Here is a 17,954-nt window from a genome sequence, read left to right as displayed (position 1 = left end):
GTCCTCCTGAACCACTATGTACCTTGCACTTCTAAGGATATCTCCAGGAGACCCATCCCGGTCAAGCCTGGGGTTGAGGAGCAAGCGTCTCCTCAGATGAGAGTCTTGGGCAAGTGGCTAGAAAACAAGGCCCTTCCAAGTAGCTGCTTTTCTATTGGGAATTCTTCTGGCAAAGACGAGATGAGCCTCTAAGCTGCCTCTGCAGCTCCCTCACTGGAGACCCCTTTTGGTAGCCTCCTCCGCACGGCTCAGATAAAGAGTCTATTTATTAGCCTCCCCAGAGCCGGTTCTGGAAGCTGGATCTGGCAGGAGGCAGAAGTCAGTCCTTCAGCCAAGCCTCTTCCTTTTGGTTTACCTTCCTTGCCCCTCCCACTGGATCCCCCTGACACTGGCTTTCTCTCTCTGGTATCCCTGAGCCTAGGGCACAGTATCACGTTCTTCCTAAAGTGTCCGTGGAGCAGGGACAGCTTTGCGCGCTGTCTGCCACTGATGCCGGTACACACTTCCAAAGGTTTCTGTGGAATTCAGGCTTCAGTAAACACTTGAGGAGGAGGAGGAAGAGAAAAAGGAGGAGGAGGAGGAGGAGGAGGAGGAGGAGGAGGAGGAGGAGGAGGAGGAGGAGGAGGAGGAGGAGGAGGAGGAGGAAGTGGGCCAAGAAATTAGTGTAAGATTGCATCAGTACTGACGCACACTCTGCTCACTCCCACTCCGGTCTCCTGAGAAGCCCTCCCTCCTGAGGGAGGTTGGTTCACAGACCCAGACCCTGGACCAGCCCCAAGCCATCTTTTTTCCCTTTGGCCTGGAGGAGTGGCTAATGCTGGTGAAAAGGGTAATCCCGAGGAAGGGGCCTTAGATGTGAACTGTATCCTGCATGACCCAGAAGAGAGCTAGCTAACAGCACGAAAGCTGGAGAGAGGGCAGAAGTGAAGCAGCCAAAGGAAAGAATCCAAAAACGCTGCGAAGCTGTGTTTTGGAAGTGTCAGCCAGAAGCTGGGCTCCATGTGCGAAACAAAAACAACAGCGGTATCCAGCTTAGGAACCAGCGGTTGCTTGGTCAGGGACTCCGATTCAGAAGCAGCTACCTTTTGTATAAGGACCCTGGGTGGTTTATATGTCGTTGTAGCTTACTGAATTCCAGCAACATCCCTCGGGATTGGTGTGGTTATGACCAACCATCTTTTTACAAGTAAAGACACCAGTTAAAATTCAGAGCTATCTAAGGTTACTAAATTGGGCTTTGGGTAGTCTGGGTTTGGGTCTGAAGTCTGTCTGTTGAGTGTGAGTGTTTTGTGTTTGTTTTTAAGGCAGGGACTTGCTGAGAATTCCAGGCAAACTTTAAACTCATGACCCCTGCCTTGGCCTCCCTAGTCCAAGGATTACAGGCAGGCACCATTATGTATGGTTCTTCTGCTCACCCTTAGCTTTTTGAGTCCACACAGTTAACTCCCAAGTGTCTGGCTCTTCCTGAGTCCCTCTCAGTTCAGTTTGGGTTTCACATCTTTCTGTCTCCCCAGGAAGTGATAGAGCCAGCCTAGGGAGGCCTGTTGGCCAGCTGAGGCAGGATTGCTAGCTTGAGGCTAGCCTGTGTTACGCAGTGAGGCACCATCTCAAAATGAAAAATAAAGAGAAGATGGGGCATATAGCTCAACTTAGTAATACTGGGCTTGTTAAAAAGTGTTGGGCCTGGAATTAATCCCAGATACAGAGATAGTGGCAGACAGACAGCCAGCCAGCCAGCCATATAACTAGGTAGATAGATAGATACATAGATAGACAAATAGCTAGTTACCTAGCTAGATACATAGATGATACATACATACATATATACATGGGTAGATAGACATATAGACAGCTCCTGTCATCTGCCCACTTGGCTTTCCCCAGGTACTTCCGGCTTGGTCCCTGATCGATTACCCCCTTAGCTTTGTGGATATATCAGCACCTGGCCTGGGGCAGGTTTGCATGAAGAAACATGGATTCCTGGAAGAGTTGCAAATTTGAATCTAGGTACATTAGGCTCCAGCAGAGCGGTTTCCATCCTCTGCCTCCATCCCAGGTCCCTTGGCCAGTGAGGTCCAGTAAAGGAACTGAAAAACAAGGAGCCAAGAAACAGGCGAGGGCGATCAGAATCCTTTCCCCTCGTCTTTCCTTCCATTTTCCAGAAGCCAGGGAGAAACAGGAAAACTCAATTGTGTCCAGCACCAGCTCCACCCCCCAAGAACTGCAAAAGGTGAGGGGTCACCATGGAAACAGCAATGTCAGGTGTGTTGAATGCTTCGTTTTTTTTTGCAGCATGGAGGGGCGGGCCTGCAGTGCCTGGTTGAGGAGCTCCAGGGCGTGGCAGCTCGTTTGTCCTCTGTCATAGGGCATTAGGAGACTTTTGCTTTTCATTCTCTCCATTTTCTTCTAAAGTAGATGGGGACGGGGAAAAAACCATTTTCCTTCCTGTTCTTCCCACTCAGAGGAACGCCAAGGGATGTGAGCATTCCCTTTAGAGTTGCCGCTGGTCATGAAGCCCCATCATCTCTTAAATCGCTCTACTTTAAAGGTTTGTGAAAAGTGCACCAAATTGATTCCTCCCCCTCCCATCTCTTCTATCCGTGATCTCTGTGGTCTCTCTTTTTCAGAACTGCGTGTCCTCAGAGGAGGACAGCAAGGGTAGATGGAGGCTTGAGGTATTCTGTGGTTTGGGAACCAGAGAATAAAGAGGCTTTAGAGAATACCAGTTCCTGTCCCCTCCTGCCTTGCTGATCACTTTTGTATTTATTTTTACTCGGGATCTGTTAGAAAAGATTTGGCTCAAAGACTCTAAACTCTATTTAGCTCTGGGCCTTAATCACTGCAGAGCAAAGAATCTTATAATCACAGAGATGGGAAGAATCTTAGAGGGCCTCTGGCTCAACGATTCTCCAATGTTCAGATTGTATCAAAATTGAAAGTTGGTAACATGAATGGGTGATGGAAATGGCTGAGGGCTTTTAATCTGGACAAACACAAACATCAAACAAACACAACTTTCTTTGCACCAACGATCGTTTTACACTCCTACATCCTAAAAGGGAGGAAGGTTACATTCTAGTGAGGTGCCCTTAAACAGAAGAAATTTAGCTCACAAGTGTACACACTGTAAGCAGAGACATGGTGGTACATGCCTGGAATCCTAGCATTTGGAAGGTGGAGGCGGAAGAACCAGGCTTTCAAAATCATCCTCAGTGACAGCAAAATTCAAGGCTCTAGCTGGGCTCGACGAGGTGACGATAAAATGTAATGTGTTACTTTACCAGAAATTTCTCCTTATTCCGGTCAGAGAGAGAGAGGACATTTGAAAACTACTGCTCTGGTTTGCAGCTCTCTCTGTCTCTGTCTCTGTCTCTCTGTCTCTCTGTCTCTCTGTCTCTCTCTCTCTCTCTATCTATCTATCTATCTATCTATCTATCTATATATATATATATGCAGATGCCTTTGAAGGCCAGAAGAGTGCATCAGATACCCAGCTGGCAGGGTGCTGGGAACCAAGGTTGTTTTGGTCCTCTCAAAGAACAGTACATACAACGCTTAACCACTGGGCCACCTCTGCAGCCCCTGTTCACTTTCCTTACCAGCATCTCTTGCAGATAGTGTTCTTATCTGTTTGGTTATCTCTGGTAGCTGCTGCATCCACTTCCTTTCCTCAGTGCAGGGACAAGAGGAAACCCTGGAAGTCTTGAGTAAAAGTGCATTTTCACACACAAACGGTCGTGTCAAGAACTCTGAAGCCTCAAACCCATGGGACAATTTGGCAAAGCCTTTACCTGTACGGGCCAGGCTTAGAAGAAATAGCAAGGCTTTCCTTGGGAGTTACAAACCATTGTCCAGGCTGAGTAAAGACCAGCAATGGCAACTTTCCCCTCCCAGATGTTCAGAGGCTGAGACTGCTCACCTACAGAGACCTGCTCCTAAGACTAGCTAAGCTGCAGTGCACATAGCAGACTCACTGAGTCCCAGGGAGTGGTGAGGGAAGCCCATCCGACCCCCAGCTTTACTGTATATGCATGGCTGTCCTTTCTTCATTCTCCTGCTGCCCTTGGCAGGGTAACAGGGCCTAATGGCACAGGGTGGAGTTTGATGAATCAAGCTGTTGCCAGTCCTTACCTTTCTTCCTCTCCTGCCCTTTCTCATCTCTAGGCAGGATGGATGACCCTTCCTTATTCTTCTGCAGGGTTTTTTTTTTTTTTTTTTTTTTTTTTTTCCAGACAGGGTTTTTCTGTGTAGCCATGGCTGTCCTGGAACTCTCTCTGTAGACTAGACTGGCCTCAGAACTCACAGAGATCCTCCTGCCACTGCCTCCTGGGTGCTGGGATTAAAGGCAAGCCCTACTGGTTGTGGGCTGCAGTTGTCATTTTATTTTATGATCTCAGGGTGTTGTAATCATCCTGCTACATCAATGTCAATTTCTTTTTAAGCATTTTAAAATTTATTTATTTGCGTGTGTGTGTGTGTGTGTGTGTGTGTGTGTGTGTGTGTGTGTGTGTTGTCCCATGCCATGTTCTGCCCTGTGGTCGTGGCAAGGCACATCATAGGTCCAATGTCAGCTTCTTGAAGACAGAATGTACATCTCTTTACTGGATGCTCAGACCCTTGATGGGCAACTGTTGAGTAAAGGGATAAACTTTGTCCACTAGATTAATGATGTCATAAAACCATGGCACTAATGGCCCTGAAAATAATGAGTATTCTAGACTTGATGGTGCCTGCTTGTCTGTAATCTTAGCACTTGGAAGACTGAGGCAGGGAGATCAAAAGTTTAGGCTAAGGCTAGAGAAGAGACTCAGCAGCGTAGAGCACTTGTCCTGGCAGAGGAACTGGACCCACCCACATATCCCAGAACCCACATGCCAGGTTACCCACATTCCAGGCTACAACTGTCTGTAACTCCAGTTCCAGGGGATTCCAGGCCTTCTTGTGATCTCTGAGGGGACCAGGCATGCACACGGTACGTGTATATACATGCAGGCAAAACACTCATACCCATTTCAAAAAAATAGAGAAAGCCATGCATGTTGGTGTATGGCTTTAATCCTAGCACCTGGGAGACAGAGGCAGGAGGATCTCTGAATTTGAGGCCAGCCTAGTTTACAGAGTGAGTTCTAGGACAGCCATAGACAGACACTGTCTCAAAAAAACAAACAAATAAAACAATGAAAAAATAGTGAACATTTGTTAAATATATATACCATATTCCCTGGCTTCTAAAAATATTTCTTTTTAATTGTATATACTTGTACTGGAGGCGTGTGCATGTGAATGTGGTACCTGAGAAGGGCAGCGTCAATGCTCCTGGAGTGGAGTTACAGGTAGTTGTGAGCCATCTGACAGGATGCCGGGAAGTGAACTTGGTTCTCAGTATGAACTCTTAACTTCCAGGCCATCTCCCTAGCCCCTGCTTCTTCTTTTTATTTTATTTATTTTTATGTGTTACAGGTGTTTTGCCTGCACATATGCATATACTTGTGTATATGCCTTGCTTGTGGAGAACAGAAGAAGGTATCAAATCCCCTGGATGGGAGTTACAGATGGTTGTGAGCCACCACATCTCAAGGGTGCAAGGAATGAAACTGCATCACTTGAAAGAGTAGACACTGCTCTTAAATGCTGAGCCATCTCCTCAGTCCCAGCCCCAGTTTCTTTTTTTAACAATTTATTTATTTTTATTTTATGCACATTGGCATGGTTTTGCCTGCACGTATGTCTGTGTGAGGGTGTCAGATCATAGCGTTACAGACACTTGTGACCTGTCATGTGGGTGCTGGGAATTGAACCAGGGTCCTCTGGAAGAGAAGTCAGTGCTCTTAACCACTGAGCCATCTCTCCAGCCCCAGCCCCAGCCCCAGCCCCAGCCCCAGCCCCAGCCCCAGCCCCAGCCCCAGCCCCAGCCCCAGCCCCAGCCCCAGCCCCAGCCCCAGGTTCTTAATCTTTGGGTGCTGAACCCATATGGGGGCGTCAACAAATATGGGGAGCGACCGAAAGTTTGGCAACAGTAAAATGTTTCTGAATATCCACTGACAAAAATTAATTTCCCATCAAAGGAATTTAAAGGTATTTTTTGGCCGTATTCATGTGTTGAATGGCATAGCTTCACTATGAGCTTGGTTCGGAACATACAGCATTGGTATATGGTGTGCACACAGTCACGGGTATGTGGTATACCCACAGTCAAGCTACACAACACCAAAACTTGCCTGAGATCTCTTGGCTTGGATCTGAGATGAACGTGATAAACTGCCGTTTTCCTCTACATACCAAGCTTTCTGTCTTATAAAAATATAATGGTTCAGTTACAGAAAACAAATGCTTAGTATTTTCTTACCGTCTTCCCTCAGCTGTGACTATCAAATTCATATATTGTTGGATTGTATTGTGCTAGAATGTTTGACATGAGAAATTGCTGACCTGAGTTTCATATAGGAAAAAACAATCACGGAATGGCAAGGTTTCAGTTCATGATTTCAAGGTTTCATCATAACAAGACTTGTTAAACCCACTGGCTGAGAATAAGACCACTACCACAATTTAAAGCCAAATTTGAAGCAAAGATTCATTAAATACTGACCAGAATAGACTCTGGTCAAGTCCATCTCTGGGTACCCAGAAGATGACTGTGAGTCATATTTTGTAGGGGCTCAAAAAGGCAAAACTCATAATTCCCTTCAGATCCAATCAGGGATAAGCAGGCATCCTGACATACTTCCTGTCTAGGTACCTCCTGCCCTCCTGTGATCATGTGATCAAGCACATCTGGTGTAGATGAGCCAAACAAACTTGTTTATTGTCTCCCATAAACAACAGCCCCAGCACTTCAGGAAGTATCTCTCTTTGGGGCTTATAGGTTGGAGGCAGTTTGTTTCGTAGATCTCTTAGAAACAGTAATTAAAACATAACTTTGACTCTCGTAGAGGTTTAGGCAGAATCAGGAGTTCAAGGTCATCCTTGAAAGCATAGTAAATTTAAGATCACCCTGTGCTATGTGAGACCCTTGATATATCCCTCCCCCACCAAAATAAGCTTAAAATTTTATTACATGTTTCCCTCTATTTTTATTTTAGTGAGTATGGACCTCTTCCTTCTACTGGTCATGCATGTTCTGGCTCATAAGTGGCAGCCTGAGGACAACTTGTGGGATTCTGTTCCCTCTTTTTGTTAAGGCCTGGGTAACTGCTGCCTGTCTGTCAGTCATTTTATGCTGTTGTCACTGTTACAAGGAAACTTTCTCATGCCTGAGTTGACTGAATATTCTGTTATGTTCTGTGCTTTGGTGTTCTTGGAAACCAATCACGATAGAGGTCAATTAGAATTACTTTATGTAGTTAGCCACAATAAGCTTGGACCTAAACCAAACGTCAGGCAGCACTTCCTGCACCTGTGTATGAGCATTGATAGTTTTTGCCTTTATAAGCTGCCCCTGGGATGGACCACAACCCAAGAGAGACACCTGCACCAATACAAGAAGCCATTTGAAATAAGACTTCCATTTTGAGTAGGATTCCAGTAAAGTCCTAAGTTCCCCAGACATCCCTGGGAATTGATGTCCTACTTGGCAGAAAAAGCCATGTGCATGTGTAACTGACATCCTGGTTGACAAGCTAAGACAAGTATGTAGAGCTGGAGAGATGGCTCAGAGGTTAAGAGCACTGACTGCTCTGCTCTTCCAGAGGTCCTGAGCTCAATTCCCAGCAACCACATGGTGGCTCACAACCATCTGTAATGGGATCTGATGCCCTCTTCTGGTGTGTCTGAAGACAGCTACAGTGTACTCAGATATAGTAAATAAAAAATATTTTTAAAAAAGACATGACGGGCAGTGGTGGCTCATGCCTTTAATCCGAGCACTTGGGAGGCAGAGGCAGGCGGATTTCTGAGTTTGAGGCCAGCCTAGTCTACAGAGTGAGTTCCAGGACAGCCAGGGCTACACAGAGAAACCTTGTCTCAAAAAACAAAAAAAAAACAAACATTGAATGTTACCTACCACAGTTGAAAACAAACATGAATGTTACCTACCACCGTTGAATATCCCAATCAATAGGAACAGGATAAATGTACAACAAAGACATGTTCTTTTTTTTTTTTTTTAATTTATTTATTATATGTATATGAGTACACTGCAGCTGTCTTCAGACACACCAGAAGAGGGCATCAGATCCCACTATAGATGGTTGTGAGCCACCATGTGGTTGCTGGGAATTGAACTCAGGACCTCTGAAAGAGCAGTTTTAGTGCTCTTAACCACTGAGCCAACTCTCCTGTCCCCCAAAGACATGATCTTAAGAAAGTCCACTCTCAGGCTCTAATCCATCAGTCCTGGGCTAAACGTTCAATAAACTATCCTTGTCTGACTTGTGTGGTTTGTGGGGAGACTCCTGGACTCCAACACTTTCACTGTGTGGGTCTTGGGTGTTAAGCTCAGGTCATAAGGCTTAGTGGCAAGCACATTTGCCTAGTGAGCCATCTTGCCAGCCCTACATGAACTCAGGACAGGAATTCTAACAATTTCTGAAAAGGCTTTAAACATGCTTTTGCCATTTTGCACTACATATTTATCAAAGTGGAATTCTCAGTCTTTGTGATTATAAATTCAAAATGTCAGTCTATCTACCAAATATTCAGCTAAGATTTAATCTTCATGTGAAAATAAATAGGCATATTGGTAAACAAGTTTGCTCTAAATAAATAATATGTGTACCAAAAAATATTTTTAAAGATTTGTTTAGGTATGAGTGCTCTATCTGCATGTACACCTGCTTGCCAGAAGAGGGCATCAGATCACACTATAGATGGTTGTGAGCTACCGCGTGGGTTGCTGAGAATTGAACTCAGGACCTGTGGAAGAGCAGCCAGTGTTCTTAACTGCTGAGCCATCTTTCCAGCCCCACCCCCACCCCACCCCTATTTTTTTCAATTTATTTGTTTTATTTATATGGGGACATGGTTGCTGTCACACACACACACACACACACACACACACACACACACACACACACACACAGCAGAAGAGGGCATCAGATCCCATTACAGATGGCTGGCCTTAAACTCAGAGACTGGTTTGTTTCTGCCTCCCAAATGCTGGGATTAAAGGTGTATGCCAACATTGCCCAGCTAAAAATAATATTTGTTTGCTCTTGGATTTTTGGACGTCATATAGCTCAGGCTGGCCTCAAACTTTCTCTATAGTACAGGATGACTTTGACTTCCTAATCCTCTGCCTTTACCTCCAGAGGGTTGGATACCAAGAGTAGCCACACCCAGTTTTAGGTGCTGCTGGAGGTGAAGCCCCAGGGCTTTGTGCATGCTAGGTGAGTACTCTACCAGCTGAGGTACAAGCCTAGCCTGTAAAATAAACTTTTGCTGTGTTTTGTTTTTCCAGAGACACGATCTCTCTGTGTAGTCCTGGCTGTCTTGGAACTCACTCTGTAGACCAGGGTGGTCTCAAACAGAGATCTGCCAGCCTTTGCCTTCCAAGTGCTGGGATCAAAGGTGTGCACCACCACCGCCCAGCAAAATAAACTTCCTTATAACATTCAGTAAGTGTTTGATTTGAATATCTATTTTAAGCTTATTTTGTTTGGTTGGTTTTTGAGACAGAGTTTTCCTGGGTAGGCCAGGCTGGCCTTGAACTCAGGAGATTGGTCTGCCACTGACTTCTACCTGCTGGCATTAAAGGCATGTGGCACAGCGCCCAGCTGCCATTTTATATACCTATGTACCTAGCTATTGTCATGTGGAAAATTCCACTGAAAACATTTAAGAAGCCCTGCTGTGTGCAATGTGTTTTATGTGATTTTGATAAGGAACTGGCTTTTGTATCAGGGCATTTGGTATATGATGAAAATTATAATGGATAAAATATTTTGTTTGAAAAGGAAGTTTCTCTGGGTAGTTCCAAGATGTTTGTGCAAAATGTGTCAGTACTGCTTATGATAGCGCAAAATTGGCAATAACCCAAATACCAATCAATAGGGAACCTGTTCACTACAGCTCAGCCATGTTATGTAGGCAGCACAGCCTCTACAAAGAACAAAGTCGACCTGGATGCACTGATGTAGAAAACTGCTGTTATAAAATAACAGGTTGTTAAGGAAAACAGTTCTATTTCACACACACACACACACACACACACACACACACACACACACGGGAGAGGGCAGAAATGTGCAGAAAATCTGGAGGGGTAACATAACCCAATTGTTGATAGTGTTTTTTTCTCTAAGACAGAACAGATTTTCAGGGATCTTTTTCATTATTTAATATTTAGATCTCATAATGATAGTAATTACAAGAAGAAGGAGGAGAAGAAGAAGGAGAGGGAGAGGGAGAAGGAGAAGAAGAAGGAGGAAGAAGAAAAGGAGGAGGAGGAGGAAGAAGAGGAGGTCTTCTTAAGTGCAGTGGGGGCACATCTGTAGTCCCAGATACCTAAAAGGCTAAGACAGAAGGGTCATAAATTGGAGGCTAGCCTGAGCAACACTGAGATCCTGTTTCAAACAAACAACCTCAAAACATCAATAGAAGAAAGATTTTTTTTGTTTTTGTTTTGTTTTGTTTTTGTTTTTTCAAGGAAGAAAGGTTTTCAAACAACGAGGTTAACTGAAGTTCTTCTACCATAAATCCCTTCCCTGCCGGCGGTGGTGCACACCTTTAATCCCAGCACTTGGGAGGCAGAGGCAGGCTGATTTCTGGAAAAAAAAAAAAATCCCTTCCCTATTAATTTTGTGTCAGGTCTTCATTATCTCTTGACCTAAGGACCTCTTTTTCTGGGTCTTTAAAAAATATTTATTTATTTTTTGTTGTTTGCTGTCATGTGGTACTGGGAAATGAACCCAGGTCCTCTGAAAGAGTGGAAAGCACTTTTTTTGTTTGTTTGTTTGTTTTTTTGAGACAGGGTTTACTCTGTGTACTCCTGGCTGTCCTGGAACTCACTCTGTAGACCAGGCTGGCCTCGAACTCAGAAATCCACCTGCCTCTGCCTCCCAAGTGCTGGGATTAAAGGTGTGCGCCACCACTGCCCAGCCGGAAAGCACTCTTAAACTACTAAGTCATCTCTGCAACACACACACACACACACACACACACACAGAGAGAGAGAGAGAGAGAGAGAGAGAGAGAGAGAGAGAGAGAGAGAGAGAGAGAGAGTTAGAGGCATCAGACCCCGCTGGAGCTCAGAGCAGGCTGACTTGGGTCCTGGGAACTGGAATCAGGGTATCTGGAGAGCAGCACATGCTGCTAACCACAATGCCATCTCTGCAGCCCAGTTCACCTGGGCCCTTACAGGGAGCCCTTGTACTCAATGACTTCCGAGGGTCTTTTCCATATGAATTCAGGAGAGTTGATAGTTCTGACTTCTCCATTACCAAAGTGTGTGTTTAGGGGTGGGGTGGGGGAGGGAGATTTGGTAATTTCATTCTCATTACATGAAAATGGTTGTGGAGAGCCAGCTTTTGTCTCTTGTGATATTTGCACTGGAAGGAAAGATGGCTTGCCAGTTTGGACTTTAAACCAAGAAAGAATCCTCCAGATGTGCAGATCCCATGTGTGTACACTTAGGACTGGGTAGGGACACCTTGGGAGTAAGGGGTTGGTGAACTGACAGTTTTATGGTGACACAGGAGTTAAGTATGGTGGGTGCTGTGGCTCGCCATGGGTGCTGGAGATGAAAGCTGGGCACTGTGAGGGAAGCAGTCTTCTCAGGTTCCTAGTCTGACCTTGATTGCCTTGCCTAACCTGGTGCTTTGAGGTCTCCGGGTGTAAGAACAAGAATATGATCCGGACAGAAAGCACATATTAAAGATTTACAAGAGCACTGATAATCTCCAAGCACTCTGGAGGAGCTTGCTCTAGGGAAGGGAGTTTATTCAGTTAAATCTGACGCCCTGAGCACAGATAGGTCCTAACTACACGGTGGCTGAAGTACAGGGCTGTGGAAAAATAGAGTTCAAATCTTCCTGTTCCTATCATGTATTAGTTGACTAAAAGAATAGGGGGGGACCCCAAGAGTGCTCAGTAGTAATGTCGTTTGCAGCTAACCCTGGTGACCTGAGTTTGATCTGGGGGTCCCACATGTTGGAAGGAGAGACTGGACAACTGCTGGCTATCTCTGGCTTACACTGTGTACTCTGTGGTGCTCGACCCATTTCTCCTAGCAAAATAAATAAATGTTAACTTTTGAAAGGTGAGAAAAAGACATACCTCGGTGGTCAAGAGCACTTACGGTTGTTCCAGTTAAATTCTCAGCATCCACAATCAAAGAGGTTCATAACTGCCTGTAACATCTACTCCAGGGGCACCTAAGCCTAGATCTTTCTAGGCAGCTGCACACTCAAAACACACACACACACACACACACCCCTTTTAAAAAGAATAGGAATACTGATGTGAAATGATGGTAATACTTGCCATCCTGTGGGTAGTAGTAAAATTAATATGTCTACAATGCCTGGAGTATTAGCAGCAAACGCCTTTAATCCCCCTGCACTTGGGAAACAGAAGCAGGTGTTTCTTTGTGAATTATAGTCCAGGCAAGGCTACAGAGTGGAAACTCTGTCTCAAACAAGCGTGGAATAGTGGCACACACATTTAGTCCCAGCACTCAAGAGGCAGAGGCAGGCAGATCTCTGTAGGTTCAAGTCCTACAGAGTCACTACATAGTGAGTTCCAGGACAGCCAGAACTACATAGTGAGACTGTCTCAAAATCAACAAACAAACATCCCAAATCAATCCATTTATAAAATGTTTAAGGTAACAGGGCCTTGGCATTCAGTAAGTACTTATTAAGAGCTGCAAACTACTACTTCTGAATCCATTGTGGGTGTAGCGAGACTAGCTGATCCCAACAGTTGTAGCTTCAGTTATTAATAAAACTTTGACATTTTCCTGTTGCCAAATAGGGAAAGCGAGTCACGAAGCATCAACGAATGCTGTGAGTTGAACCCAACAGGACAGATACCAGCGCTGGGTCTATCTATGGCTGGTTCTCAGGACCTTCTTGGACAGATCAGGCCCTCTCTGGGCCTCAGTTGCCCTATTTTTAAGACAAAACAAAACCTGAGCCTCATGTCTCAAGTTTTCCCCTCTTCCCTAGTTCTTAACACCATTTTTCTTCTCTATCGGAAATCCAGTTACACCTGACCGCAGAGATGGGCGCCTAGATTGCAGATTGCCCAGGGAATGGAGGTCGCGGGTGTACTGCCTGCCCCATCGGGTCCGATGCGGGTTCCAGCCGAAGATTTCCAGCTCCAACTGGCACCAGGACGACGATCTTTGTCTCCTAGAATCTACAGCTCCTCTCCCTCCCCGCTGGGCTCCCCCCAAACCAATCGCGCAAGGAAGGGTGCTGCGAGCAAGCCACCGGGTGTGCATCCTGACCCCCGGGCCCCAAGGCTTCCTGTACCCGCGGATCTACAGGGCGGGGGTGAGGGAGAGCCGGTTCTGCAGAGGACTGGAACCGGCACCCTGCCCCCTCTTCTTCACCCCAGTGAAAGAGGGCTGTAAAATTCCGGAAGAGAGATTAGAGGCAGGGGATGGGTGGGGCGGTGAATCAGTACATTCCTTCCAACCCCTGCCTCCTCCTCTTGGGTTATCACTCTTCGGAGGGTAGGGCCATTTCTCATAGCTTTTTCTGTTAACTGCTTCACTGGCTGCGTCCGGACATACTGAGCAAACCTAGGCGGGAGTTTCCCATGTTCATTTGAACTTTGTAGAGCCTTGTTGGCTTAATTTGCAACTCATGACCTATTTAGTTTGGGGGCCGAAGAGTTTCAGCTGTGGCTTCCAACTTGGCCCTTCCTGTAAGTCTGTGGGTGCATTTACCAGCAGCCCCCCCTAGCTCGATGTCAATTGTTCTTAGGTTCCTATAAACACATATTTAGTCTTAGAGGCAGGGACATCTGGGCTCAGAAAGGATAGGTAACTTCCGTCTGGTGGCCACACGGTGGCTGAGCCGGGAATAACCTCAGCTTGGTTGCTTGCTTGTATTTCCCACCACACCCTGTTACTTCCTTAACTTGAGGTCACTGAAAGGCAAAGCGTGTTTGTAAAGGGGGCAGAGAAGTAAGAAAGGACAGACCACTGCCACCGTGCCAGATACTCTAAATACGGTGACCTTAATTTCTAGGTTTCCCACAACTAGAACAAAATAAGTGTGACCACCATGCTCTGTATAGACGAGGCAGTCAGGAATTTTACGATTCAAGGGCTAAAATCTTTTTATGTCCAGTTATAGTATGAAGTCTCTGTAGCTGGTCCTTGACTACTTTGTGGGTTCTTCTCCCGTCTACCTTTCGGCAGCCTTTTAACCCCTAACACTAGATAAGAGAGAAAAAAAGGAGAGGAAAAGAAAGAGATCCATGAATAGAATCAGGGATCCAGAAAGGGGCGACACTATCATTAGACCACTTCCTGCAGATTAGGGGCATCCAGTTCTTTGGGGGCAAATTTGATCTTCACAATTAGGATATCTAATTTCTTCTTATTTCTTCTTTGCATGACCAACAACAACCCACCTCTCGGGCCCTAGCTAGCATTTGTATACCCTCTGAGAAGTGCCCAGAATCCCAAACATCATGCAATCATAGAAACGTTCTATAGCTGGCAAAACTATGCCCCAGACAGAGCACGAGGGAGATCATAGTCAGCTGCTGTGGACAATCTGAAGCAGCACCACACCCCACACCTGGGATTAAAACAGACACACATTCCCCTAACATTTCTGTGTTTTTCAGAGAAACCAAACTTCTAAAATTCTCACTGTAAGTCTGTGCTCTTTTTGAAACCATAGGGGTAAAACAAGGTCTCACACTGTAACCCAGGCTGTGTCAGAACTCACTATGTAGCCTAGGCTGGTTTCGAACTTGTGACGATTTAAAAAAAAAAAATGTTTACTTTTTTTTTCTATGTTGCTGAAAACTGAACTGAGGGCTTTGTGCATGCTAGGTAAGTGCTCTAATGTTGAGCTATATCCCCAGCCCTGTTTAATTGTTTTAGTGATGGAGTGTCACTATGTTAACCAGCTTGGTCTGAAACTTCTGGTCTCAAGAACCTTCCAGGGTCAGCCACCCAGGCAGATGAAACTACAGGCCCACAATCAGTTCTGCCCAATAGGTCCTATAATGTGTGTGTGTGTGTGTGTGTGTGTGTGTGTGTGTGTGTGTGTAGAGTTCATAAATCACTACTGGGTGTCTTCCTTAGTTATTCTCCATCTTACTTTTTGAAAGAGAATCCCTCACCAAATCTGGAGCCCACTGATTTGGCTAAACAAGCAGGCCAGAAAGTTCAAGCAATTCTGTCTCTGGCCTTAAAGCGCTGGGATTACTTACACTGCTGACACATCCATGAGAGTACCTCTGATCCTAACTCAGGTCCTTAATCTTGGTGGCAAACACTTTACTGGCTGAACTGATGTTTTAGCCATGTTTGTTTGAGACAGGCTCTTCATAGCCCTGGGAAGTGAAAGCACCTTTCATTTCTCGGGTGTAGTTGTTGTCTCTGAGACTTACTGCTGAACAAGCTCACCATTTCTAACTTTGGCTGGCTGATTCAACTCAGCTGTTTAGGCTCAAACTCCTTTCTGTGCTGACTGATTCAAACTGGCTTTTATCAGCTTCTGACTGAATTGCTCTGCTTGGCATCAAACTAACTCTGGCAACCTGTTCTAATCTTCTGGCTCCTTCTTATTCTCTGGCTTATTCTGTCTTCATCTGCAACCTGTCTCTGTAAAACTGTCCTTTTAAAACTGCCTCCTCTTCTTCCTCTTTCTCTCCTTCTTCTTCCTCCTCCTCCTCCCCGCCTCTAGAATTGGGCATATCCCATCCTATCTCTGACTCATTCTGTCAAATCTTTCTCTGATTAGTCACTTTGCCCCTCAATTAGACATTTTCAAACATGGCTGCTTCCTTACAAAAACTACCATACTTACATTGTTTGGGATTAAAGGTGTACTAAGGGCTTGTCTGTATTCCAGCCAGATCATACTGTGATCCAGAGCATGAGCTAGATTGTATCTTTGGATGTGATCCTTTGCCAGAACAGCCACCTTGCTGGGTTAAAATTCCTCTACCGGGTGACCTGGAACTTGGTGTAAAACCAGGCCAGTCTCAAGCTTGTGGCAATCCTTGTTGTAAATTTGGCACTCTGTTAGTCTGCCTTTCAGTGACTCTGTGGCAGCAGTTTATGTCATCACCTGATGATGTCAAGTGTAGTATAATTCCATTGTTGATTTAAGTTGTGTGTCAACACTCACCCCCTTTAAAAGACTCCGGCCACCTCAGATTGTTCTGTCTTGTTCATTCTCTCTGTTTCCTAGTCTGTCTCTCTCATATTTCCACTCCTGATGGTCTTTCACTTTTCCTCCTCTCCAATAAACCTCTTGTGCTAGATCTGTTGTGTGGCATGATCTCTTAGCAGTACACCTTGCCCCCAGCCCACCAATATACACCTGCTGCTTTATTTTAACAGCCCTCCCAAGTGTTCTTAATGCTGAGGTTGCAAGTGAATGAAAAGAAATAAAAAAATGACTGCTCTGCTCGTAGGTATGATGGAAGAGAAGGTTTGTTGTAGATATGTGGGAGAGCATGTCCAGAGGCAGAGACATTAGGGATAGTCCAGAGTGAACATGACCGTGAGCTGGGCTATGTGAGGAGAAGTGGGAGGGAAGAGAAGATAGGAGCAGCTGAACAAGATGGGTAGCCTGGACCAAAAGACTGGCCAAGGTGAGAAAAGCTTACCCACAAAAAGGGTAGACCAGACCAAAAAGCCAAAAGGGACCAGCATCGCAAAATGACTGGATTATATGGGGAAGGGCAGGTGGGGGAAGCACAGCCTAGCCCTTGGGCTGGAAAAGTTTAGGGTAGGGGGATGAGATATGCCAGCCTAGCAGATCCTGTAACAGGTAGGGACTGGGAAATGCTAGGAGAACCTAGTGGCCAATGTCCACTCATTAATAGACACTTCAGTTACCCCTAACAACAGGCATGTGCCACAATACCTAGCTTGAGAGCCTATATATATTTTGTTTGTCTGTTTGTTTTGTTTTCTTGAGATAGGTTTCTCTGTGTAACCCTGGCTGTCCTGGAAAGACTTGGCTGGTTTCACACTTCCAGAGATTCACCTGTTTCTGCTCAGTGAGCTTGGATTAAAGGTGCGTGCCACTCCTACCAGACCCTGAGAGCTTATAATTTTTAATTAAACTCTGTAATGCCACTAGTATCAAACTTTATTCCATATAAAGTTATTATTCTACATATTATTCTACAGTGTCAAGTGCCATTCTAATAATTATATTATTAGTACTTATTAAACACCATGAGTCCAGTAGAGTGTTACATGAGATATATACAGTAACATGCTTTTTAAAGCATCATGCTCCTCCCTTTTAATTTTCATCCATTCCCCCCCTCCTATGGGGGAAACTGAACCCAGGGACTTATGCATGCTAGGAAGTGCCCTACTAGTCAGCTATAACCCTAATACTATTTAATTATTAATAATGGCATGTCACTAAACGAGAAGTTACTTTCTTTTTTCTTTCTTTTTGTTTTTGTTTTGTTTTTTGTTTTGTTTTTCGAGACAGGGTTCTCTGTGTAAGCCTGGTTGTCCTGGAACTCACTCTGTAGACCAGGCTGGCCTCGAACTCAGAAATCCACCTGCCTCTGCCTCCCAAGTGCTGGGATTAAAGGCGTGCACCACCACTGCCCGGCAAGAAGTTATTTTTTGTTTGTTTTGTGGAGCAGTAGACTGTGAAAGGTAGCCTGGTTCCGGGTTGAGCTAAAGCTAGAAGCGCCAGAGACCCTGAAGGCACTGTAGGTGCTTTGCCTGCTCTAGGGCACCAGGCCCCTGTCACTAGCCATAGCCCCCCATAGATTTGTGGCTATCAGTCTCTTAAGGGCAACTTCCCAAGCCCCTCCACATGTAGCCCTAACATCTCAGACCAAGA

The 17,954-nt window shown here is 45.3% G+C and overlaps 1 long non-coding RNA gene across 1 annotated transcript; it reads left to right on the top strand.

The window, feature by feature from the left end:
* Positions 1-2,337: 2,337 nt before the first annotated feature.
* Positions 2,338-16,398, top strand: LOC143442341 (uncharacterized). The gene is made up of 2 exons (XR_013110437.1): positions 2,338-2,548; positions 13,144-16,398. It is a non-coding gene; the product is annotated as an uncharacterized LOC143442341 (long non-coding RNA).
* Positions 16,399-17,954: the final 1,556 nt, after the last annotated feature.

The sequence above is a fragment of the Arvicanthis niloticus genome, chromosome 5, assembly GCF_011762505.2.
Source record: "Arvicanthis niloticus isolate mArvNil1 chromosome 5, mArvNil1.pat.X, whole genome shotgun sequence".
NCBI lineage: Eukaryota > Metazoa > Chordata > Mammalia > Rodentia > Muridae > Arvicanthis > Arvicanthis niloticus.
Note: the sequence above shows the minus strand (reverse complement) of the source record. Positions and strands in the feature narration are given on the sequence as shown.